General features: G+C 33.9%; 1 long non-coding RNA gene across 1 annotated transcript; it reads right to left on the reverse strand.

Annotated features, from left to right (window-relative positions):
• Positions 1-1,263: 1,263 nt before the first annotated feature.
• LOC110008275 (uncharacterized) lies at positions 1,264-2,521 on the reverse strand. Its single transcript, XR_016042669.1, has 2 exons — positions 2,096-2,521; positions 1,264-1,778 (listed from the first exon to the last, which is right to left on the reverse strand). It is a non-coding gene; the product is annotated as an uncharacterized LOC110008275 (long non-coding RNA).
• Between the last annotated feature and the right edge of the window lie 23,937 nt (positions 2,522-26,458).

Genomic DNA, 26,458 nt, shown 5'->3' on the forward strand with positions numbered 1-26,458 from the left:
CGGAAAAAAGAATTTACACCTTCCTGACACAACCGAAAGCCATCCAATTTAAAATCTAATGGCTAGGAATCTTGATACCAAAAATAAATGGTCTCATGATATACGATCCCTTATTTATTTTGTTTTTGAAATTTGAGATATTAGTCTTTGTATTCTAAGTTCACACTTAGTCCTAGGTGGAGATAACGTACAATAATATGGTTTTATAATACCAACCATACCCACATAATATCTGTAAAACCCTAGTCGATCACCTTCGATTGCCCCACCACCATGGACGGTGTGGATGAGATCCGTAGCTAGTTAAATATGCCATTATCAACCTATAGGACTTGTGAATAGTTGTGAATAACATATCATTTTCACTTCTTATATGTTTTATATAAGGGAAAGCTTTCTATGTGATCTCACCCACGTATACACGAGACCCCTAATATCAACCGTCAGATCTGTGTAGAGAGCTGAGATGGCTTGAATCAATCGTCAGATCTTGATCCGATAGCTCATAGTGTTTTATTTTTAATTTTTATTCTATAAATCATTTTGAAGCAAAATTTGAAATATACATAGATTTGATAGGGGCATGCATGATAAAAATAATAAAACAAAATAATATTTTTGATGAAGAGAAAAAAGATGAAAAATTAAACAGTATTTGGCATGACACTGTGACATGAACAATCGCAACGGCTGAAAAGTAGTGACATGAACAATCGCACCGGCTGAAAAGTAGGATCACATATAAGTTATATGCTGGTGGGTCATAGATAAAGCTTTCCCTTTATTTTATTATTTTATTATATAATAGGTCACGGTCTTATGGGATTGCATCCTAAGTTCTTTATCCCCTCTACCATAGCAACATCTCATAGAAAAACCCTAAACCCTAAACTTCACCGTTTAAATGAAGAATGCAGAAGAAATGAAATCTAAAGAAAGAGCAAAAGAGAAAAACCCTAAAACCCCAAAATATTGAATTCCTACATATTTTATACAACAGGTCAATGTCTCATAGGATTCACCCCTAGTTCTTATACCTGTACCAAAGTAACATCTCATACCCTAAACCCTAAACTTTAACATTTAAATGAACAATGCAGAATAAGTGAAATCTCTAAAGAAAGAGCAAAGAGAAAAACCCTAAACCCCCAAATCCCCCAAATCCCAAGGACTAGTCTCTAAGCCATAAAGCAAAGCAAGATTTATCGGTTGGATTCCTAACATTAGGTTTCTTATAAAGAGTTACATTTTATGCAAACAAAGAAAAGCAAAGCCATTAACAGGAATCCATTAACTAAGTAAATCATTTTGTACAGACTCAATGAGCACCGAAATTTTGAACATGGGTTTTTGATTTCAATTTACCTAGATGAGAGAAACAGAGAGATTGTGATGAATGCATTCATGGTTTGAAATCAAACCTGGAGCACTTAATGGATCCCATTGAGATGTCAATCTCTATCAAGTTATCTTCTACAAACTCTGAGAGGAACTCCATTAATCCCTGAGCCCTCAACAAGCTCTCTTCACAGTTTCCCATCACAATGTCTTTAGACCCAATATAGTTCCCATCAGGCAAATCAATCTCAATGAGGCTCTCATCATCTGAACAAGAATCTAGTGCCTCCACACCATTTTCTGTCTCTTGATTCTCTTCCTCCACTCTTTCTATCTCTAACTCGTTTTTGGTCAAGTTTTCTCTCTCTAGATCTTCCTCTATGCAAGTGTCTGAACTCTCTACAGGCACAATAACATGTGGGTTTTCCCTGATGGAGTGTCTGGAACAAGGAGTAACCGTATAAAGAACTAAAATGGAAATGATAAATACAATAAAATGCACCAAAAGATTGCTTTGGTAATAATAATATATGGTGAAAATTCCAACTGTGAAACAAAAAAAACCAAATAATAATGTCCTGAAAGGGAAATGGGTATGATGGGTTGGTCTAATGGTATCCATTTGTAGCAGCCTTTTCCTCTTTTTTCTTATTCAAGTGGCTGAAAACAAGGACTCCATGTACATGTGCCCTCAACTTGTCATAAAAGGCAGTCTCGCTCTCACAGAAGGGGATTCCCTTGGCTGATTGAAACAAACCTGTAGATTTATTTCTCTCGGCCTCCCTCTTGTTGCCCACCAACCTCTCTCTCTCTCTCTCTTCCTTTTGTATTCAGTCTGTTTTCTTCTGGTCCTTTCTCTGGTTTCCCTTCTTCGATTTGCCTAGTTTTCTTTCAAGGACTATCTCAAGCTTCCTTTACTCATATTTTGAGTTCTCTCTCTCTCTCTCTCTCTCCTGTTCTTGGGTTCTCTTTCATTTCACCGTCTTTTTTGGGTTCTCTCTCTAGGTTTTTTTTTTTTGTATAGAGATGGGATTCCCTAGGGGCTAATCGGAATTTGAAACTCCAATGGAGATGGGCCTGGATCTTGGGCAAAACAAAGTGTGTTGTGTGTGTTAATAATGCGTGGGAATATGAGAAGACATGTGAAGCATCCCTAGGTTCTTCCCTCCCTCCCCAAACCCCCCCCCCCCCCCCCCCCCCCCCAACCCCTCCTCCTTCCCCATCTCTCCTCCTCTATTTTTTTTTTTTTTTTTAATTGTTTTTCAGAATAAAAAGAGTGGACATTTAAAAATGAGGGATGATTTCATGCAACGATTGTATAGTAATATAATGCAACCATCTTCAAAAATCATATTAGAGACATTTATTTGACACGAATATTTAAATGTATACTCTTTTCATTCTCAAGAACAATTACAAAAAGGAAAATTTTGAAAAAATGCTATAGAAAGTTCTCATTCTCGCCCAATTATTGTAAGCCGTCCATTTTATTGAGATGGTTAGATATAGGGTTCAGAAGGATTTTTTTATTCCCAAAATTTTTATATAGCGTTATCATCATTAGATTAATAATTCTAAAAAAAAAAAAAAAAAGGGATTTTGAATTTATTAAGGCCTAGATATTGAAATTCACCAAATGGATGGTCGATATTCATTGTTGGATGGATACTAATTTTGAACATATCAAAGGTACAAATTGATTTTTTTTTTTTTTCATAGGATTGATTATGAGAATGGAGAGAATGTGTGTGCAAAATTTGGGGTCATACAAATGCCAAAAATATGGTTTTCTAGAGGTACGGTTGCATTATACTACTATACAACCGTTGCATTAGATCATTTCCCCATCCTCATATATATATATGGAAAAGTCTTCCCAACGCCTATAGGCGAAAATGAACAGTGATTTCGCCTACCCTCATCACTGTCCAAAGTTCATCGCACGTCACGATTGTTCGGTAGTATTTCACTTTTTATTTTTTTTACAAATCAGAATGATATGAAATTTAGAGCTTGTGTACATATTAGTGAGATACACCTAATAAAACTATAAAAAAAATAATTTGCACAAACAAAATTGACCAAAATACCTCCAAAATTATTTGAGGGTATTTTGGTCATTTTTTTTATGTAAAATATGTTTTTGATATTTTTCGTAGATTCGTCTATGTGTTATGAATGCACGCTCCAAATTTCAAGTCATTCCGATTTGTAAAAAAAAATAAAAATAAAATACTACTAGATAATTGTGACCGTGCTATGAACTTTGGACAGTGATGAGGGTAGGCGAAATCACTGTTCATTTTCGCCTATAGGTTTTTTGTAGTATCTTCATATATATATATATATATATATATGTATATATATATATATATATATGTATATATATATATATATATATGTATATATATATATATATATATGTATATATATATATATATATATGTATATATATATATATATATATGTATATATATATATATATATATGTATATATATATATATATATATGTATATATATATATATATATATACATATATATATGAAAGATGCTAGAGTGAGCCCATAGGCTCATGGTATAGTGTAAGCCCAACGGCCCAGATTGAATCTGGGCTGATGTGACGCTCAAGACTGTATATCGGTAATATAATTTTAATATTTTTTATATAAATTCAAATAGCATGAAATTTGGAGCATAAAATTTTCTCATCAAGTAGCACCTAATAAAAAATATTTAAAAACTAATTTACATAAAATAAATTGACCAAACTACCCCCCAAAACTTTTTGGGGGTATTTTGGTCAATTTATTTTATGTGAATTATTTTTTGATATTTTTTATTAGATTTGACTATTCTTGAAGAACAGACGCTCTAAATTTCAAGTAATTTGGATTTGTAAAAAAAAAAATTAAAATTCAATTATAAAATACAATTATGATCATTGGATCGGTTCAGATTCAATCTGGGCTGTTGGGCTTACACTGTTCCATGAGTGAATAGGCTGACATGAGATTTTTTCAATATATATATATATATATATTAGGTATTGGGTATCTAATCTATTTTAATGCTTTATTTAAAGGCTTATAATTAATTACCAACCTTGGTACACCTGTTTCTTTTTCAGCATTTTTGTTGACATAAAATGCTGCACAACTCCATGGGGAGGAGCTTGATCTGATTAATTTTTTATTTAATAAGTCTTGGATTTCTCCTTCACATGTGGCTAATAGGTGAGCATTCATTTGTATGGGCCGAGCTTTGGTTGGAATCTTATCTTCACTAAAATCTGGTTCATATGGTAGGCTCACCATATGTTTCTTTCTTTCCCAAAAGGCATTGGGTAAATCACTGCAGATTTATGTTTCTATTTGTTTTTTTATTTCTAAAATTCTGGTAGTCATAGTTGTGGAATTTAACTTTTCTTCTATTTGTTTATATTTAATTTCTGATTTTAAGGAACACAGAAATTTCTCTTTATTTGCTAAAGAGGTTTTAACATTATTTATTTCTTTAGTTTTAGGTGTATCCATAAATTTCAAAGTAATTTTGTGATTATTAATTGTAGTTGAAAGACCATTAGTATCTATGCTTAAAGGATTTATAACATGGTGAGAAATGGTACTCCCAAAATTATTGTCTGATTTAAATTTTTTACCATTATGAATGGTGTACTAAAGCATTTTCCATTATTACATACTTCTGCTTTAGATAATTTATAATTTATTATTAGTCTACTTCCATCAGCAGTATTAAGTATTTGTTTGGTTTTATCAAAATATTTGGTTGGTACCAATCCTTCATTTATACAATTAAGATCTACCCCTGAGTCTATAAGGGCCATACTTTGAAAATGATATTCTTTATTAACTATAATGGTTACTAGAGTGAACCATTTTTGTATAGTAATTTTATTAATTAAATTTACATATTCGGGTTGAGTTCCTGATGATTCAGGAATTTCTTCAGTCATTAATTGGTCAAATTCTAATTCTTCAGAATTCTTTTCTTCTTTGGATATTTCTTGATGTAATTCTAGTATTTGAATTCTATTAGTTAAATCTCTTAATTCGGTTTTTACGTCATTTAGGTCTTTCTTTAATTCCAGAATAGTAGGTTCTCTATTATTCATATCTCTTGTACTTAGTCTTTTTACTATGTCAGAGAAGTTGTATTCATTAGGGCTTCTAAGAAGACTAGTGGGCTTATTCTTTGATTTAGTTATATTAATGAATTGAGTGATGATTTCCCTTTTTTTGTCTGGGTTTGTAATTTTTTCTATTAAATCTAATATTAAACTATCTTCATTGGTTAAAACATTACAAGTACAACTGTTATCTTCTTCTGAACTTGTCATGATTATGTGATCATCACTTATATACCCTATGAAATCAGAACTTGAATTAGATGTATCACTATCAGAATTACTACTACTAGTATCAGAAATGTCTAATGAAATTATTTCTTATATTTGGTTTCTCATTTTTTCATCTAAGATTATGTTATTCAATTTTTGTTTTATTTTATAATTATTTTTATAATGTCATACTTTTCCACATTTATAGCAGATGGGTAATTTCTTTTGCCTGTTTTACCTTTAGATTTATTTTTTGGTGAAATTTTTTTTATAAACTTATCTTTCTTTTTAGACTTTCTTTCCCTAAAGCGTTTTGATTTTTTATGTTGCTGATATTTCTTCTTTTTATGTGACTTTTTAATTAGATTAACATGATAACCAAATTGTTCGCAAAAATCTCCTAATTCTTTTTTTGCCTGTAATATTTTGTTTGTCTAATTGTTTCTTTAATTTCATATCTGTACACAGGGCTAGGCCTTTCGCACATATTTCAACAGATAATTCACCTAAGGTATATGCAGAGTATGGAATAGTTACTCCATGTTTATTTTTGAGTCTAGTTTTTATTTTTTCAGCAAATAAATGTGGTAATCATGCTATAAATTTTTATTTCCAAAAGTCTGATGCACTATCTTTCCTGGTTAATAATCTTGAAAAGAATACGTCTTTATACCATATATAATGTGATAGGGTCAGACATCTAAGATTAGATAATAGGTCTTCTGTCCTTGCTTCTAAGACAACAATACTTCCTACAAAATGTAGGGTAATAGTATAAATTAAAGTATTGACAGTTTCAGTTTCACTATATAACACATCTTGATTTTGTTCATTTTTGACTACCCATTGTTTTGTTGTACTTAAGATTTGGGTTTTTGTTACATCATTTACGTGGAAATCCCACCATCCTTTTAGCCATCCAGAGAATCCACTAATAATGGCTTTTGCTATTTCTTGGTCAAGGCTTCCAGCCATTTTGCATGCGGAGGCATACATGGTCATATATCTCATAGTGTCTAGTACTTGGTATTCTGACATTCAGTCAATATTTCAATTTACAATTGTCTGTCCTGAATAGGAAGTAGTAGGTGATATAAGATCTTCTTCAAATTGTATATCTACAGGAGTTGGCCTAAAGTAGTACATCCGTGATTGGGCAACTGGTCTCCATTTTGATCCATAAGATATTTTATTTATTTTATCTTTATGATCTATAGGTAGGGCTTCTGAAAAGGCTAATTCCCTATTCTCTAAACTATCTATGATTTTTGGTAATTCTTAGAGGGTTTGGATGTTTGCTTCCTGTATTACAATTTTTCCTAGAATATTAGAAGAGGGTACTTTTGGAATTTCAAATGTTTGGAGTTCAGCTACATTCTTTTTCCCTTTGTCTGACGATCCTATTTGAACCCCTTTCGTTTGATATCTAAAGCAGCTAATTTTGAGATCAATTGGTCCATTAGACTTTTATTATTTTCTCCTATATGAAATTTGTCTTTATTCATTTCAGGAGGTGGTTTGAATAATATAGACTTCTTTTCTATTATTTTATCAATAGTGGGCTTCAGATAATTTTCTATTCTATTAGTTTGTCTACCTATTGATTTGATATACATATTAGTATAATTATTCTGTTCGATTATATGTGGTAACAAATCTAACCTATTGGTTAGTTCTTTGTTAGACATCTTATAGGGTGTAGCTAGAGTCTCTGTTTTAATTATTTCTTCTTTATCCTTCCCTTGTCCTTGTCCTTTAATAATTATACTTTGTTCGGGAGGATGAATACTAGTAATATTATTACCATCGGGTAAATCATATTTTTGTTATAAATCATTTTTAACCATATTGATTTCTAGGTGTGGTATTGTCATTTTTTTATGATTTAACAATTCTTTTAACCAAAGAAAGAAACTGATTGTTTGGTTTTCTTGTTTGATAAATCTAATATATTTTTTATGAATATTAATCTTTTGCTAAATCTTTGTAAATACCAATTTCTTAATTGTTCGTTTTCTTTGGCTAAATAGTTTTTTCTTATTGCATTAATATCGCTTTTTGGATTGTCACTTATGGTTAATACCTGGAACTCAACTTCACTATCTGTAAATTCTTGGTTACTAGATGCTGGTTTATATTGAGGTATTTGGATATTGTCTCCAGTTCTTGTTACTCCACTTATTTCAGATTCTGATTTCCTAGAAGGTTCTCTGGAATATTTTTTAAAAGGTTTTATATAGGTATCATCTCTTAGTGCCGTTTTAAATTTTATTTCGACTTCTCCATCTATGTATTCAGTAATATGAGTTGGAGTTTGATTAATAACTGGGATTTTATCACTATTTTCAGTATTTTGTATAGTCCATGTTGTAGGTAATTTGATATGAGACCATTGTATCATCCTGGGTATTATAATATTTGTTTTTTTCCATATTTGTTTGAAATAAGGTTGTATATCCTTTTGCATCTGTTTGGATAGCATTTGGATATAGTGTGGTCATAACTTTATAATATAGCCTATATACTATTGCTATGTTTTGTGAACCTAAATCCATATTAAATCCTTGTGTTTTTAGATTTAAAGTTAAAACCTTAAGTATATGGGGGTCTGTTAGAAATATCGAATAATTTGGGAAACAATTGAAATAGATAGGTCTATTGCATAAACTAGATTCTATAATTCCTAATAATGAATCATTAAATTTGTTATGTCTAGCATCTCTGAGGCATACCATGAGTGAATTATTTAATCCAAGCCTTGTTAAAGGTTTAATGGCTATCTGGATTAATTCGATATGCAGATACTTATATCCTTTACTTTTATGATTCTGAATAGTTTTATTCGAGAATAATTGGAAATCTTCTTGATTATTTGTTACTGATAAACTTTCTTCGACAATTTTTATTGCATATCCTATTTTTAAATCAAAAGTTCCTTTTTTATAAACATCTGTAATGGGAACTTTAGGTACGTTCCAGTTTTGTATTTGTTTCTCGATATCATCTATTACTATCTCTTCTTTATTTTTAATCCTTAGAATGCTCTTACTTGATGAAGCTAATGTTTTATTAAAAGAATTCCTAACTAAATTTTCCATTATTAGGTTGTGGATAAATGCTTTTAGGTCAACCTCTTACGTCTTGTGGACCTGGACGACTCTCTTGGCCTAGATGGTCACTATGACTGGGTACCAACAGCTTCAACACTCGGAACAACTTGTTTTAATGGATAATTTAAATAGGTTTTAAACTAATAAAAGATTATTCTTGCTAGAGGTCTATTGATTAAATAATTAAGAAGATTAGTTCTAGACTTATCTGGCTCCGATACCAATTCTGCCAAGATCTAATCTTTCTAATCTTTCGTTAAACTAATCTTACATAACTGAGATAGATAAACAATATTACTAACAGTATTAATGATACAGGAAAAACATCAATTAATAGCCATGTAGAATATGTAGCCTGATACACTTTTGTACTTAACACAATACGAATTTGCATTTCTTGAAGCAAAACCATATATATTTCAAACCAAATACATAAAAGCCAAGAGATACTTACAGGCAACACTGGCAATAACTACAAAAGAGTTTCCACTCAGCTGGATAATAACCAGGGAGGTTTCCCCAATTACAGTCACACATGTAACTGTTTGATAGTACAAACCACTCACAAACCTTTACACTTTGCTTACAAATCACTCATGAAAACACTCACTATTATCTTACAATGAGATAGAGAGCAGAGAGAGAGAGCAGAGGATACAACTCGTTCTTCGCTTGCTTCTTCAAGCATAGGGCTTCCCTTCTTATAGGCATTAGGTTGAAATACTTTATAATTGTATTTGGAGTCCGGGACAGGTGAGTGGTGGTGGATAGGTAACATCTTTCTTTTCTAAAAGGAGGACAGTTGTGTGATTGAGGTGTTAGCGTACTGTCGGTGGCACAAGAAAAGTAGGATAGTTTTCTTCTTTAGGGGATAAAGGAAAGACATGTGTCTGGTACAGTGAAAAGTAAGATAAGTGGTTGCTACAGTAAAGGACAGGTGTGTAAAAGTAATTAAAAGTGGGACAGGTGTCTGATAGGTTTTGTCGGCCAGAGTTTAGGGTTGACAGCTGGTGTCGGCCAAGATTCTCTGGGCCAGAGTTTCGGGTCTTAATATAGGCTTTGTTTCTGGGAAAACCCATGTGCTGACATGTCTTCATCTTCTTCTTCTTCTCTGTTTATCATTGCCATTTCTTCATTTTCTTCAGTTTGATTGGCTTCAACAGTTTCTTCTTCAAATAACTTATATAATTCTTTTTCCAATTCCTTTCTAGTAGCTGTTAATTTTCTTTTTCATCTGTTTAATGTATTCTCTTAATTGGGAAGGATCATCCATTGAGGCTGGTATTCGTTCTTCAAGAATTTTATATAGCTTTATTTTTTCCGGTTTCAGATTCTCATAAACATATATATCCCACCATTTGACAGCAATCTGTTTTCATATGGTAGGGATATCTTCATAATTTTGAAACGCTGGTTCAGATATTGCAAATTTCCATTTGACTATTCAAGGAATTTGATAGCAAGCCATGAAGTATAGATGATAATCGATTTTTGGCTTATTTTCATTATATATGATAAATTTCTCTTGGGATTTGCGCAGTGGTTCAAGCAGAATTTTGGGGATAGATCCCTATGTAGCAAACCAATTAATAAACCAATTGGGGAATGGGTCATGTATTGGTAATTTAAACTGGAGAAATCAAGTGTGTGAATAATACTCATTTTGGACTGATAAGACACGATGCCAAGCATCAATATAATCAGAATAGGTAAAGTTTTTATTTGGGATGCTTGGGGCCTTCAATTTCTTAGTCCTCAAGGGTTCTGATCCCCAATCACTATATTTCAGGATTTTCCTGATCTGTATATTTTGAATAAGCAATTGCAGCTGAATTTTTTATATTATAATGTATTAAAGATATTGATCCTGTTTCCAACAGGATGCTCTCACACCATTCTCTTGTTTTTAATCCACATGATGGATTAAGATTATTGTACAGGTATATTTTTGCAATTTTGATTGGATCTTCCATTGATTCTTTATTTTCTATTATATGATCCACAACAAAATTGGTATCCTCATACTGGGCCTTGGAAGTAGAGGGTTTTAATGGTATGGATGGTGATGACATAAAAATAGGAGTATTAAAAGTAGGAGTATTATAGGGAGAAGTTTGGGTTGGATATTTGATATATGGAAGAGGCTCTGGGGATGATGGAAGGTTTATAATTGGAATAGGGACATCTGGAACTATATCCATAGGTTTTTTGCCTCTGTCTGCCATGGTATTTTTAAATAATAAAATTGCTAATGATTCTTCTGCCGGATCAGACTGATCGGTCTTGCCCTCCCTGCAAAAATTCTCGAGTCAAAAAGTCAGGTAATGAATTAGAGGAACCTTTAATATGCTCAATAGTAAAATCAAAAGAGGAGAGAATAGCTTGCCATCGGGCAAAGATTTGTTTTGCAACAAGGTTTTGGACATCTTTCAATAATATGTCTGTAGCGGCTTTACAATCCGTGTGAATAAGCAAGGAGTGTTTAAGATATCACTTTGGAATTTTGTGACACAATGAACTATTGCAAGAATTTCTTTTTTAATTCATTTGGATATTTTTATTATTGAGCATATTAAAGGTTCCTCTAATTCGTTTTAATGGAATAATCATTTTACTATTGAGCATATTAAAGGTTCCTCTAATTCGTTTCCTGACTTTTTGACTCGAGAATTTTTGCAGGGAGGGCATGACCCTGCAGAAGAATCATTAGCAATTTTATTATTTAAAAATACCATGGCAGACAGAGGCAAAAAACCTATGGATATAGTTCCAGATGTCCTTATTCCTATTATAGACCTTCCATCATCCCCAGAGCCTCTTCCATACATCGAATATCCAACCCAAACCTCTCCCTGTAATACTCCTACTTTTAATACTCCTATTTTTATGTCATCACCATCCATACCACGAAAACCCTCTACTTCCAAGGCTCAGTATGAGGATACCAATTTTGTTGTGGACCATATAATAGAAAATAAAGAATCAATGGACGACCCATTCAAAATTGCAAAAATATACCTGTACAATAATCTTAATCCATCATGTGGATTAAAAACAAGAGAATGGTGTGAGAGCATCCTGTTGGAAACAGGATCAAGATCTTTAATACATTATAATATAAAAAATTCAGCTGCAATTGCTTATTCAAAATTACAGATCAGAAAAATCCTGAAATATAGTAATTGGGGATCAGAACCCTTGAGGACTAACAAATTGAAGACCCCAAGCATCCCAAATGAAAGCTTTACCTATTCTGATTATATTGATACTTGGCATCATGTCTTATCAGTCCAAAATGAGTATTATTCACACACTTGGTTTATCCAGTTTAAATTACCAATACATGACCCATTCCCCAATTGGTTTATTAATTGGTTTGCTACATGGGGATCTGTCCCCAAAATCCTGCCTGAACCACTGAGCAAATCCCAAGAGAAATTTATCATATATAGTGAAAATAAGTTAGAAATCGATTATCATCTATACTTCATGGCTTGCTATCAAATTCCTTGAATAGTCAAATAGAAATTTGCAATATCTGAACCAGCGTTTCAAAATTATGAAGATATCCCTACCATAGGAAAACAGATTGCTGTCAAATGGTGGGATATATATGTTTATGAGAATCTGAAACCGGAAAAAATAAAGCTATATAAAATTCTTGAAGAACGGATACCAGCCTCAATGGATGATCCTTCCCAATTAAGAGAATACATTAAACAGATGAAAAAGAAAATTAACAGCTACTAGAAAGGAATTGGAAAAAGATTATATAAGTTATTTGAAGAAGAAGCTGTTGAAGCCAATCAAACTGAAGAAAATGAAGAAATCACAATCATAAACAGAGAAGAAGAAGAAGATGAAGACATGTTAGCACATGGGTTTTCCCAAAAACAAAGCCTATATTAAGACCCGAAACCCGAAACTCTGGCCCAGAGAATCTTGGCCGACACCAGCTGTCAACCTAAACTCTGGCCGACAAAACCTATCAGACACCTGTCCCACTTTTAATTACTTTTACACACCTGTCCTTTACTGTAGCAACCACTTATCTTACTTTTCATTGTACCAGACACCTGTCTTTCCTTTATCCCGTAAAGAAGATAACTATCCTACTTTTCCTGTGCCACCGACAGTACACTAACACCTCAACCATACAACTGTCCTTCTTTTAGAAAAGAAAGATGTTATCTATCCACCACCATCCACCTATCCCGGACTCCAAATACAATTATGAAGTATTTCAACCTAATACCTATAAGAAGGGAAGCCCTATGCCTGAAGAAGCAAGCGAAGAACGAGTTGTATCCTCTGCTCTCTCTCTGCTCTCTCTTTGCTCTCTCTCTCTACTCTCTATCTCCTTGTAAGATAATAGTGAGTGTTTTCATGAGTGATTTGTAAGCAAAGTGTAAAGGTCTGTGAGTGGTTTGTACTATCAAACAGTTACATGTGTGACTGTAATTGGGGAAACCTCCTTGATTATTATCCAGCTGGGTGGAAACTCTTTTGTAGTTATTGCCAGTGTCGCCTGTAAGTATCTATTGGATTCTATGTATTTGGTTTGAAATATATGTGGTTTTGCTTCAAGAAATGCAAATTCGTATTGCGTTAAGTACAAAAGTGTATCAGGCTACATATTCTACATGGTTATTAATTGATGTTTCTCCTGTATCATTAATACTGTTAGTAATATGGTTTATCTATCTCAGTTATGTAAGATTAGTTTAACGAAAGATTAGAAAGATTAGAGCTTGGCAGAATTGGTATCAGAGCCAGATAAGTCTAGAACTAGTCTTCTTAATTGTTTAATCAATAGACCTCTAACAAGATTAAGATAATCTTTTATTAGTTTAAAACCAATTTAAATTCTCCATTAAATAGGGAAAAGTTTATATAGAGCCGAGGCTCTAAACAATCAAATTGGAGACTACCACAAAAATTTCACTAGAAGAGGTTGTTTTGATACCCAAATATCCTCAAATTGATCACATCTCGACATCAAGATGTATGGACATGAGAAAAAAAATGGATTCCAAGTTTTGAAAATAATGTATTTTATAACGCATTTTTGAACTGTCAATTTTCAAAATTTTCAAGTTTTCATAGATCCGTCGATCTAAACTATTTTTGAAGCTTTAAACTTTATAAATAAATATGAAAATATATTTTAAGGCTATCAGAAAGATTCCAGTATTGAAACTATATTTCTCGATACTATTTGAAGGTAGGCTCTAATTTTATTGTTTAGAGCCTAGGCTCTATACAAACCTCACCCATATATATAGGAAAAAGCTTTGAAAATGCACCAAACAACTCAGATTGAATCTGGGTAAATCTAATGATCACGAATGTCTGGTAGTTTTTTAATTTTAATTTTTTTTTTACCGATCCAAATCACTTAAAGTTTGGAGCGTGTGTATATAAAAAATAGGTGAATCTCCGAAAAATATCAAAATAATATTTTACATGAAATAAATTGACCAAAATACACTAAAAAAGTTTCAGTGGTATTTTGGTTAATTTGTTTTTCGGGATTTTTTATTTTTATTTTTTATATATAGATTTTATTAGGTGCATCTAAAATTTCAAGTGATTTAGATTTGTAGAAAAAAATTAAAATTTAAATACTACAAGACATCCGTGTTCATCAGATCAGCCCAAATTCAATCTGGGCCGTTCGACGTTTACTGAAATGGTAAGCCAACCAGCGTACCCTAGCATCTTCTATATATATATATATATATATATAGGGAGTGGATTATGTCAGCCCATGGGCTGACTGCTATAGTGTCAGCCAATGGCCTAAATTCAATTTCCGATTTGACGGTTACGACCTCATTTCATATTTGAATTTTCATTTTTTTCTACAAATCCAAATAACTTGAAATTTGGAGAGTCTATCCTTAAAAAATAGAAGAATCTAATAAAAATGTAAAAAAATAATTCACAGAATATAAATTGATCAAAATACCCCCAAAATATTTCGGGAGTATTTTGGTCAATTTATATTTTACGAATTATTGTTTTTTTATTTTTATTAGGTGCGCTTTGATGAAAAGAATGAGCACCTAAAATTTAAAATAATTTGGATTTGTAGAAAAATAAATAAAAATTCAAATGCGAAATATGATTGTAACTGTCAGATCAGCCTAGATTGAATCTAGATTATTGGCTGACTCTGCAGCAGTCAGCCCATGGGCTGATATAATCCTCCTTCTCTCTCTCTCTCTCTATATATATATATATATATATATATATATATATATATATATATATATATATATATATATATATATATATATATATATATATATATATATAGGAAGATACTACAAAACGCCTATAGGAAAAAATGAACAGTGATTTCGCCTACCCTCATCACCACAAAAACTTCATCGCAAGGTCGCAGTTGTCCTTTAGTGTTTCAATTTTCATTTGTTTTTACTAATCGGAATGATCTGAAAGTTGAAGCGTGTGTACATCTTAGTGAGGCGCATCTAATAAAAATATGAAAAATATAATTCGTAAAATACAAATTGATAAATTTTTTTTAATATATATATAGGAAGATACTACAAAATGGCTATAGGCAAAAATGAATAGTGATTTCGCCTACCCTCATTTCCATCCAAACTTCATCGTATGGTCACAATTGTCCGGTAGTGTTTCAATTTTCATTTGTTTTTACTAATCGGAATGAACTGAAATTTGGAGCGTGTGTACATCTTAGTGAGACGCACCTAATAAAAATAGGAAAAATATAATTTGTTAAAATATAAATTAACAAAAATTTGTATATATATATATATATATATATATATATATATAGTAGAGAGCCTAGGCTCTAAACAATCAAATTAGAGCCTACCTTCAAATAGTGTCAAAAAATGTGTTCTCAATACTGAAAATCTTTTAATAGTCTTAAAATATATTTTCATCGTTATTTATAAAGTTTAAAGCTTAAAAAATAGTGTAAATTGAGAGATCTATGGAAACTTCAAAATCTTGAAAATTGACCGTCCAAAAAAGCGTTACAAAATACGTGATTTTCAAAACTTGAAATCCATTTGTTTCTCATGTCCATGCATCTTGATGTTGAGATGATCAATTTGAGGATATTTGGGCATGAAAACAACCTCTTCAAGTGAAATTTCGAGGTTGGCTTGAAATTGATTGTTTAGAGCCTCGGTTCTATATAAACTTTTGGGTGAGTGTACCGCAATGGACATAACATGTCGTGTTGGGTGAGTGTGACCATTAAATGCCTTATGAGTGCTTGTAAAACGAAAATATACCACAGAACATGAACTCAATGATAGTGTGCTCCCTTGTGGATCATACTAAGCAAACAATGTTTCCTAATAGCTAGGTCAGTTTGGTTTGGGAAAACCCATGTTATCTAGGCTATGAGAATTATACCGATGGTGGTTATATGGGTTATCCCTTGATGAGGTCGGTGTATGCTCAGATGAGTGAGCAGATGGACTGTACGACCCTTGTGTGTGATGGACGCCTTCAGAGATGGGGCCAAAGCCTCATCATTTGTACCATCACACAACAGGCACATCAATAGCCAGTTTTGGGAAAACGTACATCCTTTCATGATGAAGCATGTGCATGTACGAGAGATACCCTTTGTGCACCAGCGAGCTATGGAATGCATTAGGTCAGGATGACCTTGGATTTCGTTTACAGGGAGGGACCTGAAATCCATATATTGGGACTGCGACCCCTTACCTATTGGCTAGACTTTAGTGACCCACTAATGATCCCCTCCATGGACTGTAGGTCATAAGCAGCACTGAGTCGGTTTGAGAAAGTATGTGTGGTTCGTAGTTTCCGGTTGGACATGGAGTGCCCTACTGGATATTTATTACTAGGCCATATGGATTCTTTTCCCATCAAGGTTTTAATTTTGTTTATTTTAATTATATTTTATTTTTAAAATTGTTATTTGAAATTTTCTAAATATATGGATATTTTATTTATCAAATTTGGATTTATAAAAATAAAAATATTGATTTTTATAATGATTTAAATATTCAAATAAAGATTTTGTGTATTTTCAAAATATAAAAATAACTTAAATTGCATGGGAGGCCCAATAGGTCTTTTGAGCTCACCATTGCATATTGGGTGAGGCCAATTATGTGCCACTATGGGTGATACGCCCCACCTATAGCACCTTCTAATTTTGTGATCAAGCTTGAAGGCTTGAGAGATAAGAAAGTATTGATTTTAGAAAGTTTAAAGCTTTGATGAATATTTAAATGATACTTTGGAATGTATGAGAAAGCTTATGCATAAAATAAAAAAAGATAATATTATAATGTATTAATTTTTTATTTGAATTAATTGATGGAAAAATAGCTTAGGAAGTGGGGAATAATGGTTTAATACCTTCCACAGGATGTTAGATGACCCATCTATGGAAAGAAGAGCTCAAATCTCTCACCCCACATGTCACCCAAAATCAATGATGCATATTCAATCTCACATGAGTGTCAAGTTAAAGAAAACCTTAAGAAACCCTAATCTTGTTCAAGAACTATAAAAAGTGATTGTCTCTACCGAAAATCTCTACACTTGAAATGTTTTATCTCTCTCTTTCTCAACCTACTATAGGGAGCACGCTCCACTTAGAAACTTCTCTCTTCTCTCTTAAAAGCCCTAAGGGGGCACTCCCCACTATCTCTCTCATCCATGGTTTCTTTTTCACTCATCTCTCATTATCTCTCATCTCTGTTTTTGGATTTAGATTTTAGGGTTGTGGTAGTATGAGAATCATCTATCTCTCACACTAGGTTACTAAGGGAATTCACCTAAGGGTTTGAGTTTATGATCAAAGGGGTTCGCGTTCTATTGGTGTGGCTTGTCCAAACTTGTTTTCCTTGTTGAGATTGAAGGTTAATCATTAGATTTCGCGCTATTGAAGGTGGTGACTTGGAATGGGATGTAAGAAGCCCGACTGAGGTAATCTTTGGCACCCTATTTTGTTTCTTACTTATTTGTTTTATGCGCTTTCTTCATTCCCAAGTATAGGTTATATCTTTTCTTTTATTAATGAAAATTAAAGTTTGAATGGCTTCAAGTACTCGTCCGAGATTTTTTAAAGACTTATATGTAGAAAATGAAATCATCAATCAATACATTATGCTATACACCCCCGAACAAAATGGTGTAGTCAAGAGATATAATAGGACCTTGGTTGCAATGGTTAAGAGTATGATATGGCATGCAATGCTCTCATTTGAGTTTTGGGGAGAAGCCGTGTTCACGACATGTTATATCCGTAATCGGACTTCCACAAAAGCTACCCCACTTACTCCTTACGAAATGTTCACTGGTCGTACTCCTTCCCTTAATTACCTTAGAGTATGGGGATGCTCAGTCCATCTCTTAATCTCATATCAAAACAGAACTAAGCTTCAACCCAAAACTGTGAAATCCATATTCATAGGCTATCTTGACCATGGTAAGGGGTATTGATTCTACAATCTTGAAACTGAGGCTGTTATTGAAAGCCGCAAAGCTTACTTATTCAAGAAAGAATTCATTGAAGCAAGATTGAGTCACAAACATGCCGATCTTTTTGAGGAGGTGAGAGACAAGGGTGTGCTTCGAGAACCCGAACTTGAAACCTCCAATCTAGTTGAACTTGAACCTCCATCTTCAAATCAATTTGAACCAGAACCTGAGCTAAAAAGAAGTAATCGAGCCTCTAGACCACCTCTCTACCTTGAACACTATGTTTACCTGGGGGAACTTTGATAGTGTTGGGGAGGATTTTGATACTGAGCCTAAAACTTACCTTGAAGCCTTAACCTGTCTTGAAAATGAATATTGGGTTGAAGCCATGAAAGACGAGTATGCCTCTATAAACCAAAACCATGTTTGGAAATTAGTACCCCTACCTCGGAACCGTAATGCTATGGGATGCAAGTGGATCTATAAAAAGAAATTGAACTCAAAGGGGAGAATAGAAAAATACAAAGCATGACTAGTAGTCAAGGGATACACCCAAAAAGAATGGATAAACTATGATGAAACCTTTTCCCCTGTTACTAAGTTTCTGTCTAACCGCATTCTAATAGCCATAGCTGCCCATTTTGATTTTGAGGTTCATCAAATGAATGTGAAAGATGCTTTTCTAAATGGGGATTTAGAAGAGGAAATATATATGAAAGAACCTGAGGGATTTTTTTTAAAAAGAAGGGAAACCTATTGTGCAAACTTAATAAATCCCTCTATAGTCTCAAATAAATATTGAGACAGTGGTACATAAAATTTCAAGAGACTTTGGCCATTGCAGGGTTCTTTACAAATGATGAGGATTACTGGATCTACCAAAAGAACAGTGAGAGTGATGTGGTTTTTATTTTCTTATATGTGGATGATATACTAATCCTTAGTAGCTCGATTGCCCTAGTAGTAGAGACAAAAAAATTCATTGCACAACACTTTGATATGAAGGATCTTGAAGAAGCTTCATATGTGTTGGGCATCTAGATAATAATAAGCATAAGAGAGAGAACCATCCAACTTTCCTAGGAAACCTATTACAAGAGGATATTGGAAAAGTTTGAGATAGATCAATGTAAATCCATGTCTACCCTTATAGAACAAAACACTAAGCTCAGTGATAAAATGTGTTTTACTAAAGATGAAGAAATAAAAGCCATGAAGAGAGTGCCATATAAAAGCACAATGGGGTCCTTTATGTACACCATGATGGAAACAAGACATGACTTGTCTTTGCTTGAGCATGATTAGCCAATTCCAAAGTAATATTGGTGTTGAGCATTGAAAGTCGATCAAGAGAACCCTTGGATATTTGAAGGGGATCGTGAATTATACGCTTACATATGGAGGAGGAAATGAGATAACAATTGAGGGGTATTCGGATGTAAACTATATCTCGGATCTAGATGATGAGAAGTCTACATCTGGATATGTGTTTATGCTTGGCGGGGGTACAATTTCTTGAATGTTTAAGAAATAGGATGTGGTGGCTTTGTCCACCATGAAGGTTGAGTACGTGGCGTGCTGTTTAGCGGTTAAGGACACCGTATGGATTAATAAATTTCTTAATTGACTTGACTTTCACCCCATGTGTTGTGAGGTTGTAAGGATTTTCTGCGATGATAAGATGATAATTTGTGTGTCAAAAGAGCCATGTTTCCATAAGAACTCCAAGCATAAAAAGCCATACTTCTATCACCTGCAAAATGAGATGAGATTGAAAGAGATCACGATCAGCTACATATCCACAAAGCTAATGATTGCAGACCTTCTGATAAAGGGGGTTGCCCCTAATTTTTTTGTGAAACATGTAAGAAAGATGGGGATGAGAGAAAGTGAGGTCGAGAGAATGTAAGGCCTTCAAAGGCAAGTGGGAGATGTTGGCTAAGTGTGGCTATCAAAGGGCTTATGAGTGCTTGTAAAATGAAAATATATAGTGGAACATGAACTCAAAGGGTGTGTGGTCCCTTGCCGATTATAATAAGCAAACGATGTTTGCTGATTCTAGACTGTGCTTGATGTGCTAGGTCGGTCTGGTTGGGGAAAACCCATGTTACTTGGGCTTTGAGAATCATATCGATGAGGGTTATATGGGTTATCCCTTAATGAGATCGAAGTATGCTTGAATGAGTGAGCCGAGGGACTATGTGACCCTTGTGTATGATGAAGGCCTTTAGAGACGGGGCCAAAGCCTTATCATTTGTACCATCACATGACATGCACATTGATAGCTGATTTCGAGAAAGCGTATCACCTTTCACGGTGAAGTGTGTGCATGTGCGAGAGATATCCTCTGTGCACCATCGAGATATAGATTGCATCAGGTTAGGATGTCATTGGGTTTCGTCTCCAAGGGGAGTCCTGAAATCCATATACTATGACTGTGACCCCTTGCCCACTGGTTAGACTTTAATGACCCACTAATGATCTTCTACATGGACTATAGGTCATGGGCAACATTGGGTCGGTTTAAGAAAGCAAGTGTGGTTCATAGTTCGCAGTTGGAAATGGAGTGCCCCAGTGGATTATTTATTTCTAGACCATATTGACACCTTTTCATAGAGGTTATAATTTTTTTTATTTTAATTATATTTTATTTTTAAAATTGTTATTTGCATTTTTCTAAATCTCTGAATATTTTATTTATCAAATTTGAATTTATAAAAACAGAGATATTTATTTTATAATGATTTAAATATTCAAATAATGATTTTGTGTATTTTAAAAAATAGAAAAAAAACTTAAATTGCATGGGAGGCCCACTAGGTCTTTTGGGCCCACCATTGCATATTGGATGAGGCCCATTATATGCCACCATGGGTTGCACGCCCCACCTATAGCATGTCACACCACAAGAATTTACAATACTATTATTCCTGAGATGTGACGGACAAAACATATATACATCTATTGATAGGACAAATTTACAGTGGCGAAGTCTTACAAAGTAAATAAAGAAAGCTAGTACAACAACAGTATCTTCCAAGGTTGATCTTGACTATCACTCAAAATGAATCCGCAGTTATCCTGAAAAAAATGTTTACCATAGTTTGATGAGTTTGGCTACTCAGTAAGTGATCATCATAATCCTAAAAATAATTATGATTGAAAGATATCAATATTTTCCAAAATGAGATCTATTAACAGAAATGCATCAACAGTTTCACTTTCAATAAATGCATAATTAAATCTAATCCGAGTAATTGAAATGCTTATAACACTTTTAACGGCAGTACATAATTCAAAGGATTTCACAAAATACCCCACTGGCGTCCCAAGTAGGTCACCTATATACCCCATAAGCGTCCTGATGGGTCCACTTAATCCCTATCGGCGTCCCAGATAGGTCCACTTAATCCCTGCAGGTCCACTTATACCTCACCGGCGTACCGGATAAGTTCACTTAAACCCTACCGGAGTCCCAGATAGGTCCACTTATACCTCACCGGCGAACCGGATGAGTCCACTTGCATACTTAAATTATTTCTAAATCTCTTTAAACATTCGAAAGCAGCAATATCATGTACTCAACATATCACTGAAACCATTAATATGAATTTCACTTAAACCATTAATAACAGTCACTCTCTATAATATTTCAAAAATAACCAATCAAATATTTTGGGCTCAAATTTAGAAAGGTAGCAATTTGTAAAGGCATTCTAGCATAATTGCCAATTTAATATGTATAGAAAAACTCTTATAAAAATTCAAGAACACGGAATTATCACAATTTATGGAATATCAATTCACAAATAAACATTTCACAATAATACTATAATCAATTGCAAAAATGTCAATTTTTAAATAATAAGGCAGTCATTTGCACATGAATTTTACAATGTCTAAATATTCAAAACAGTAGAACGAAATATCACAATTTTACTAAAAGCAGAAATATCACATTATTTCTAACAATAGACAAGAAAAATAAATAAATTTATTTTTCTAATTTACAGCATTCAAAATTTCTAACATAGATAAAATATCACAATTTTTATTAAAAATATTATTTTTCAAGATAATGAGGTCACATGCGCATAAAATTTATCGCGCCTAAAATTCATGATAATAAGCATAAATAATTATTTCATTTTATTTTTAAAAAGAATGGATTATTTTTCGAGACAATGAGGTCACTTATACATAAAACTGATAAAATAAAGATCCTAGACGGAAATATCACTATTTATTAAAAATAGACTATTTTTCAGAAAGACGATGTCACTTACCCACAATTATTTGAGAGGGAGCTTCCGATAAAAAATTCGGTTCGAGAGAGAAGTTCACTGTGTTTCGACCAGAGAGAGATCTCAAAGTTTTGTTTTAGGGTGGGAGTGCTCACATCCCCTATTTAAATTCTTATAACGTATTATTATATTGTTTTATTACGCTCTACCTCATACCTGAGGTGTCGCGTTAAAAGCAGACTTTTATCGTACGAAAACCACGTCCGCTAAAGGACGTTGCCAGCTGCAAGCAGCAGGAGGCAAAAGTAGGAAAAAGAAAAAAAAGTAAAGGCAAAGGCAAATCTTTTGAAAATAGTGATGGTCCTCAAGGACCATCATATTCAAACAGAACATCACCTATTTAAAAGCATATTTTCTCCTTTTTTTTTTTTGAAATTTTAGGATTGTTACATTCTTCCCTCCTTAAAGAATTTTAGTCATCTAAATTTGTGTACTTGATTACTGAAAAAGATAAGGGTATTTTTCTCTGATTTCGTCTTCTCGTTCCCAAGTCGACTCTTCTCTTGAATGGTACTGCCATAATACACGGACTAAAAGAATCTCCTTGTTACGCAACACTTGCACCCTTCTATCCAGTATCAAAATTGGCTGCTCAATGAAGGATAGGTCCTTCCTGATCGGTGAAGGTTCATATTTTAAGATATGGGACTGGTCGGGCTGATATTTTCGTAGTGAAGATACATGAAAGACATTATGGACATTTGCCAATTCGGGGGGTAAGGCAAGTCTATAAGTGACACCTCCGATTCTTTCCAGGATTTCAAATGGTCCGATGTAACGTGGGCTCAACTTTCCTTTCTTGCCGAATCTCATAATGCCCTTTATTGGTGAGATTTTTAAGAAAACTCGATCACCTTCTTCAAATTCAAGATCTCTCCTTCGGTTATCGGCATAACTCTTTTGCCGACACTGAGCTGTCCTGAGCCTTTCACGAATTAATGCTATTTTATCTGTGGTTATCTGGACAATTTCTGGCCCCAAAAGCTTTCTTTCACTAACCTCGTATCAACATATGGGTGACCTGTATTTTCTTCCATACAGGGCTTCATATGGTGCCATTTGAATACTGGCTTGGAAGCTATTATTATAAGCAAACTCAATCAGGGGTAAATGGTCATCCCAGCTTCCTGTAAGGTCAATAACACAGGCCCTCAGCATATCTTCCAAGATTTGGATGGTCCTCTCCGATTGTCCATCAGTTTGAGGGTGAAAGGCAGTACTAAAGGTGAGTCTCGTCCCCATGGCTGACTGTAGTCTAGCCCAAAATTTAGAAGTAAACCGAGTATCCCTGTCCGATACAATACTGACAGGAACTCCACGCAACCGCACTATTTCCTTAATATACAGCGGAGCTAGTCGATCCAAAGTGTACGTCGTGCGAATCGGTAGAAAGTGGGCAGCTTTGGTTAACCGGTCCACAATGACCCAAATGCTATCATGTCCTGAATTTGTTCTAGGCAAGCCAGAGACAAAATCCATAGAGATGTGCTCCTATTTCCATTCTGGCACCGGTAAAGGCTGCAACAACCCAGCGGGCCTTTGATGTTCAGCTTTTACTTGCTGGCATGTTAGGCATTTAGACATAAATAATGCTACCTCTTTTTTCATATTATTCCACCAAAAGGTTTTCTTCAGGTCCTGATACATTTTAATACTTCCGGGATGTATTGTATAACGAGAATGATGTGCTTCTTCTAAGATAGCTTTCTTTACACTCTCATCATTCGGGACACAAACCCGACCTTTAAATCTTAGCAAATCCTCACTACATATAGAGAATTTATCTATCTTTCTTTGCTTCACCTCTTCTATAATTGTTATAAGCTGATGGTCTTTCTTTTGTGCCAATCGAATTTGTTGGATTAATTGGGGTTCCGCCTTAATATTGGCAATCATACTTACCACACCATTAATGGACGGAGTTGGATGCCAGTCCACTATTTCTTCTAACAATCGTATTTCTTGGATCATTAGATGAGCTAAGACTCCCGTAGATTTTCTACTTAGAGCGTCGGCCACAACGTTAGCTTTTCCTGAATGATAATGGATTGTACAATCATAATCTTTTAAGAAATCCATCCATCTTATCTGTCGCATATTTAAATCCTTCTGAGAGAAAAGGTATTTCAAACTCTTATGATCCGTGTATATTACGAATTGCTCACCATATAGATAATGCCTCCATATTTTCGAAGTGAATACTATTGCAGCTAGCTCCAAATCATGAATTGGATATTTTTTCTCTTATTCTTTCAACTGTCTGGATGCATATGCCACTACTTTCCCATATTGCATTAATACACAGCCCAAACCTTTATGTGAAGCATCACTATAAATCACAAATCCCCCACTCCCCTCAGGAATAGTTAAAATAGGTGCTGAAGTTAATCGAACTTTTAGTTCTTGAAAACTCTCCTCACATTCACTTGTCCACTCAAATTTGACATTTTTCTGTGTCAATCGAGTCAATGGGATTGCGATTCGAGAAAATCCTTCTACAAATTTTCTGTAATATCCTGCCAATCCCAAAAAGCTTCGAACTTCAGTCACATTATTTGGTTGTTTCCAATTAACAACGCCTTCAACCTTTAAAGGATCAACTGATAGACCTTCCTTTGATATGACATGTCCTAAAAATGTCACTTGTTCAAGCCAAAATTCACATTTACTAAGTTTGGCATACAATTTCTTCTCTCTTAATATTTACAATACCATTCTTACATGCTGCTCATGTTCCTTCTGATTCTTGGAATAAATTAAAATATCATCAATGAATACCACAATAAATTTATCCAAAAAGGGCCTAAAGATTCGATTCATCAAATCCATAAACGCAGCCGGTGCATTAGTTAATCCAAAAGGCATGACTAAAAATTCATAATGGCCATACCTTGTTCTGAAAGCTGTCTTGAGTACATCTTCACTTTTAATCTTAAGCTGATGGTATCCAGATCTAAGATCAATTTTTGAAAACACTTGTGATCCTTGTAATTGATCAAATAAATCATCAATTCTAGGTAATAGATACTTATTTTTCACTATCACTTGGTTCAACTATCTATAATCAATACACAATCTCATAGTCCCATCTCTCTTTTTGACAAACAGTACTGGAGCACCCCAAGGTGACACACTGGGCCTGATAAAACCTTTATCTAATAATTCTTCCAATTGTTGTTTCAGTTCTTTAAATTCTGCAGGAGCCATTCTGTAAGGTGCCTTAGAAATTGGTGCTACCCCTGGCAATAATTCAATGGAGAATTCAATTTCCCTGTCAGGCGGTAATCCTGACAATTCTTCAGGAAAAACGTCGGGAAGTTCTCGGATAACCGGAGTGGTATCCAAATTTATTTCTTCCTTCCTATCTTCTTTGATATAAGCAAGAAAGCCTTGACACCCTTTTCGAAGGAGGCGATTAGCTCGAATACAAGAGATTAAATATGATGGGGAGTCTTCTTTGACACCATTGAAGTAAAATACTAGTTGATTCGGAATACTAAAGGTAACAATTTTCTTATAACAATCAATATTTGCATGGTATGCAGAAAGCCAATCCATGCCTAAGATTACATCAAAATCTTGAATTTCCAGGAGTATTAAATTAACTAACAGTTCCTTTTCTTCTATCTTTATTACACATGATTTGTACACTATATTGGTGTTAATTGAATCTCCCATCGGTGTGGCTACCTCTAGGATGTAATCTAATTGTTCTGGTTCTACCTTTAAGTGGCATGCAAAGTGTTGTGACATAAATGAATGAGTAGATCTAGGATCAATCAAAACATGAGCTACTTTTTGGAAGATAGTAAGAGTACCTTGGATCATTGATTTTGAGGCCTGAGCGTCTTGCTCGATAATCGCAAATACTCTTCCCTT

Source organism: Amborella trichopoda, chromosome 10, assembly GCF_054954075.1.
Source record: "Amborella trichopoda isolate Santa Cruz 75 chromosome 10, AtrichopodaSantaCruz75HAP2 v2.0, whole genome shotgun sequence".
Classification (NCBI taxonomy): domain Eukaryota; kingdom Viridiplantae; phylum Streptophyta; class Magnoliopsida; order Amborellales; family Amborellaceae; genus Amborella; species Amborella trichopoda.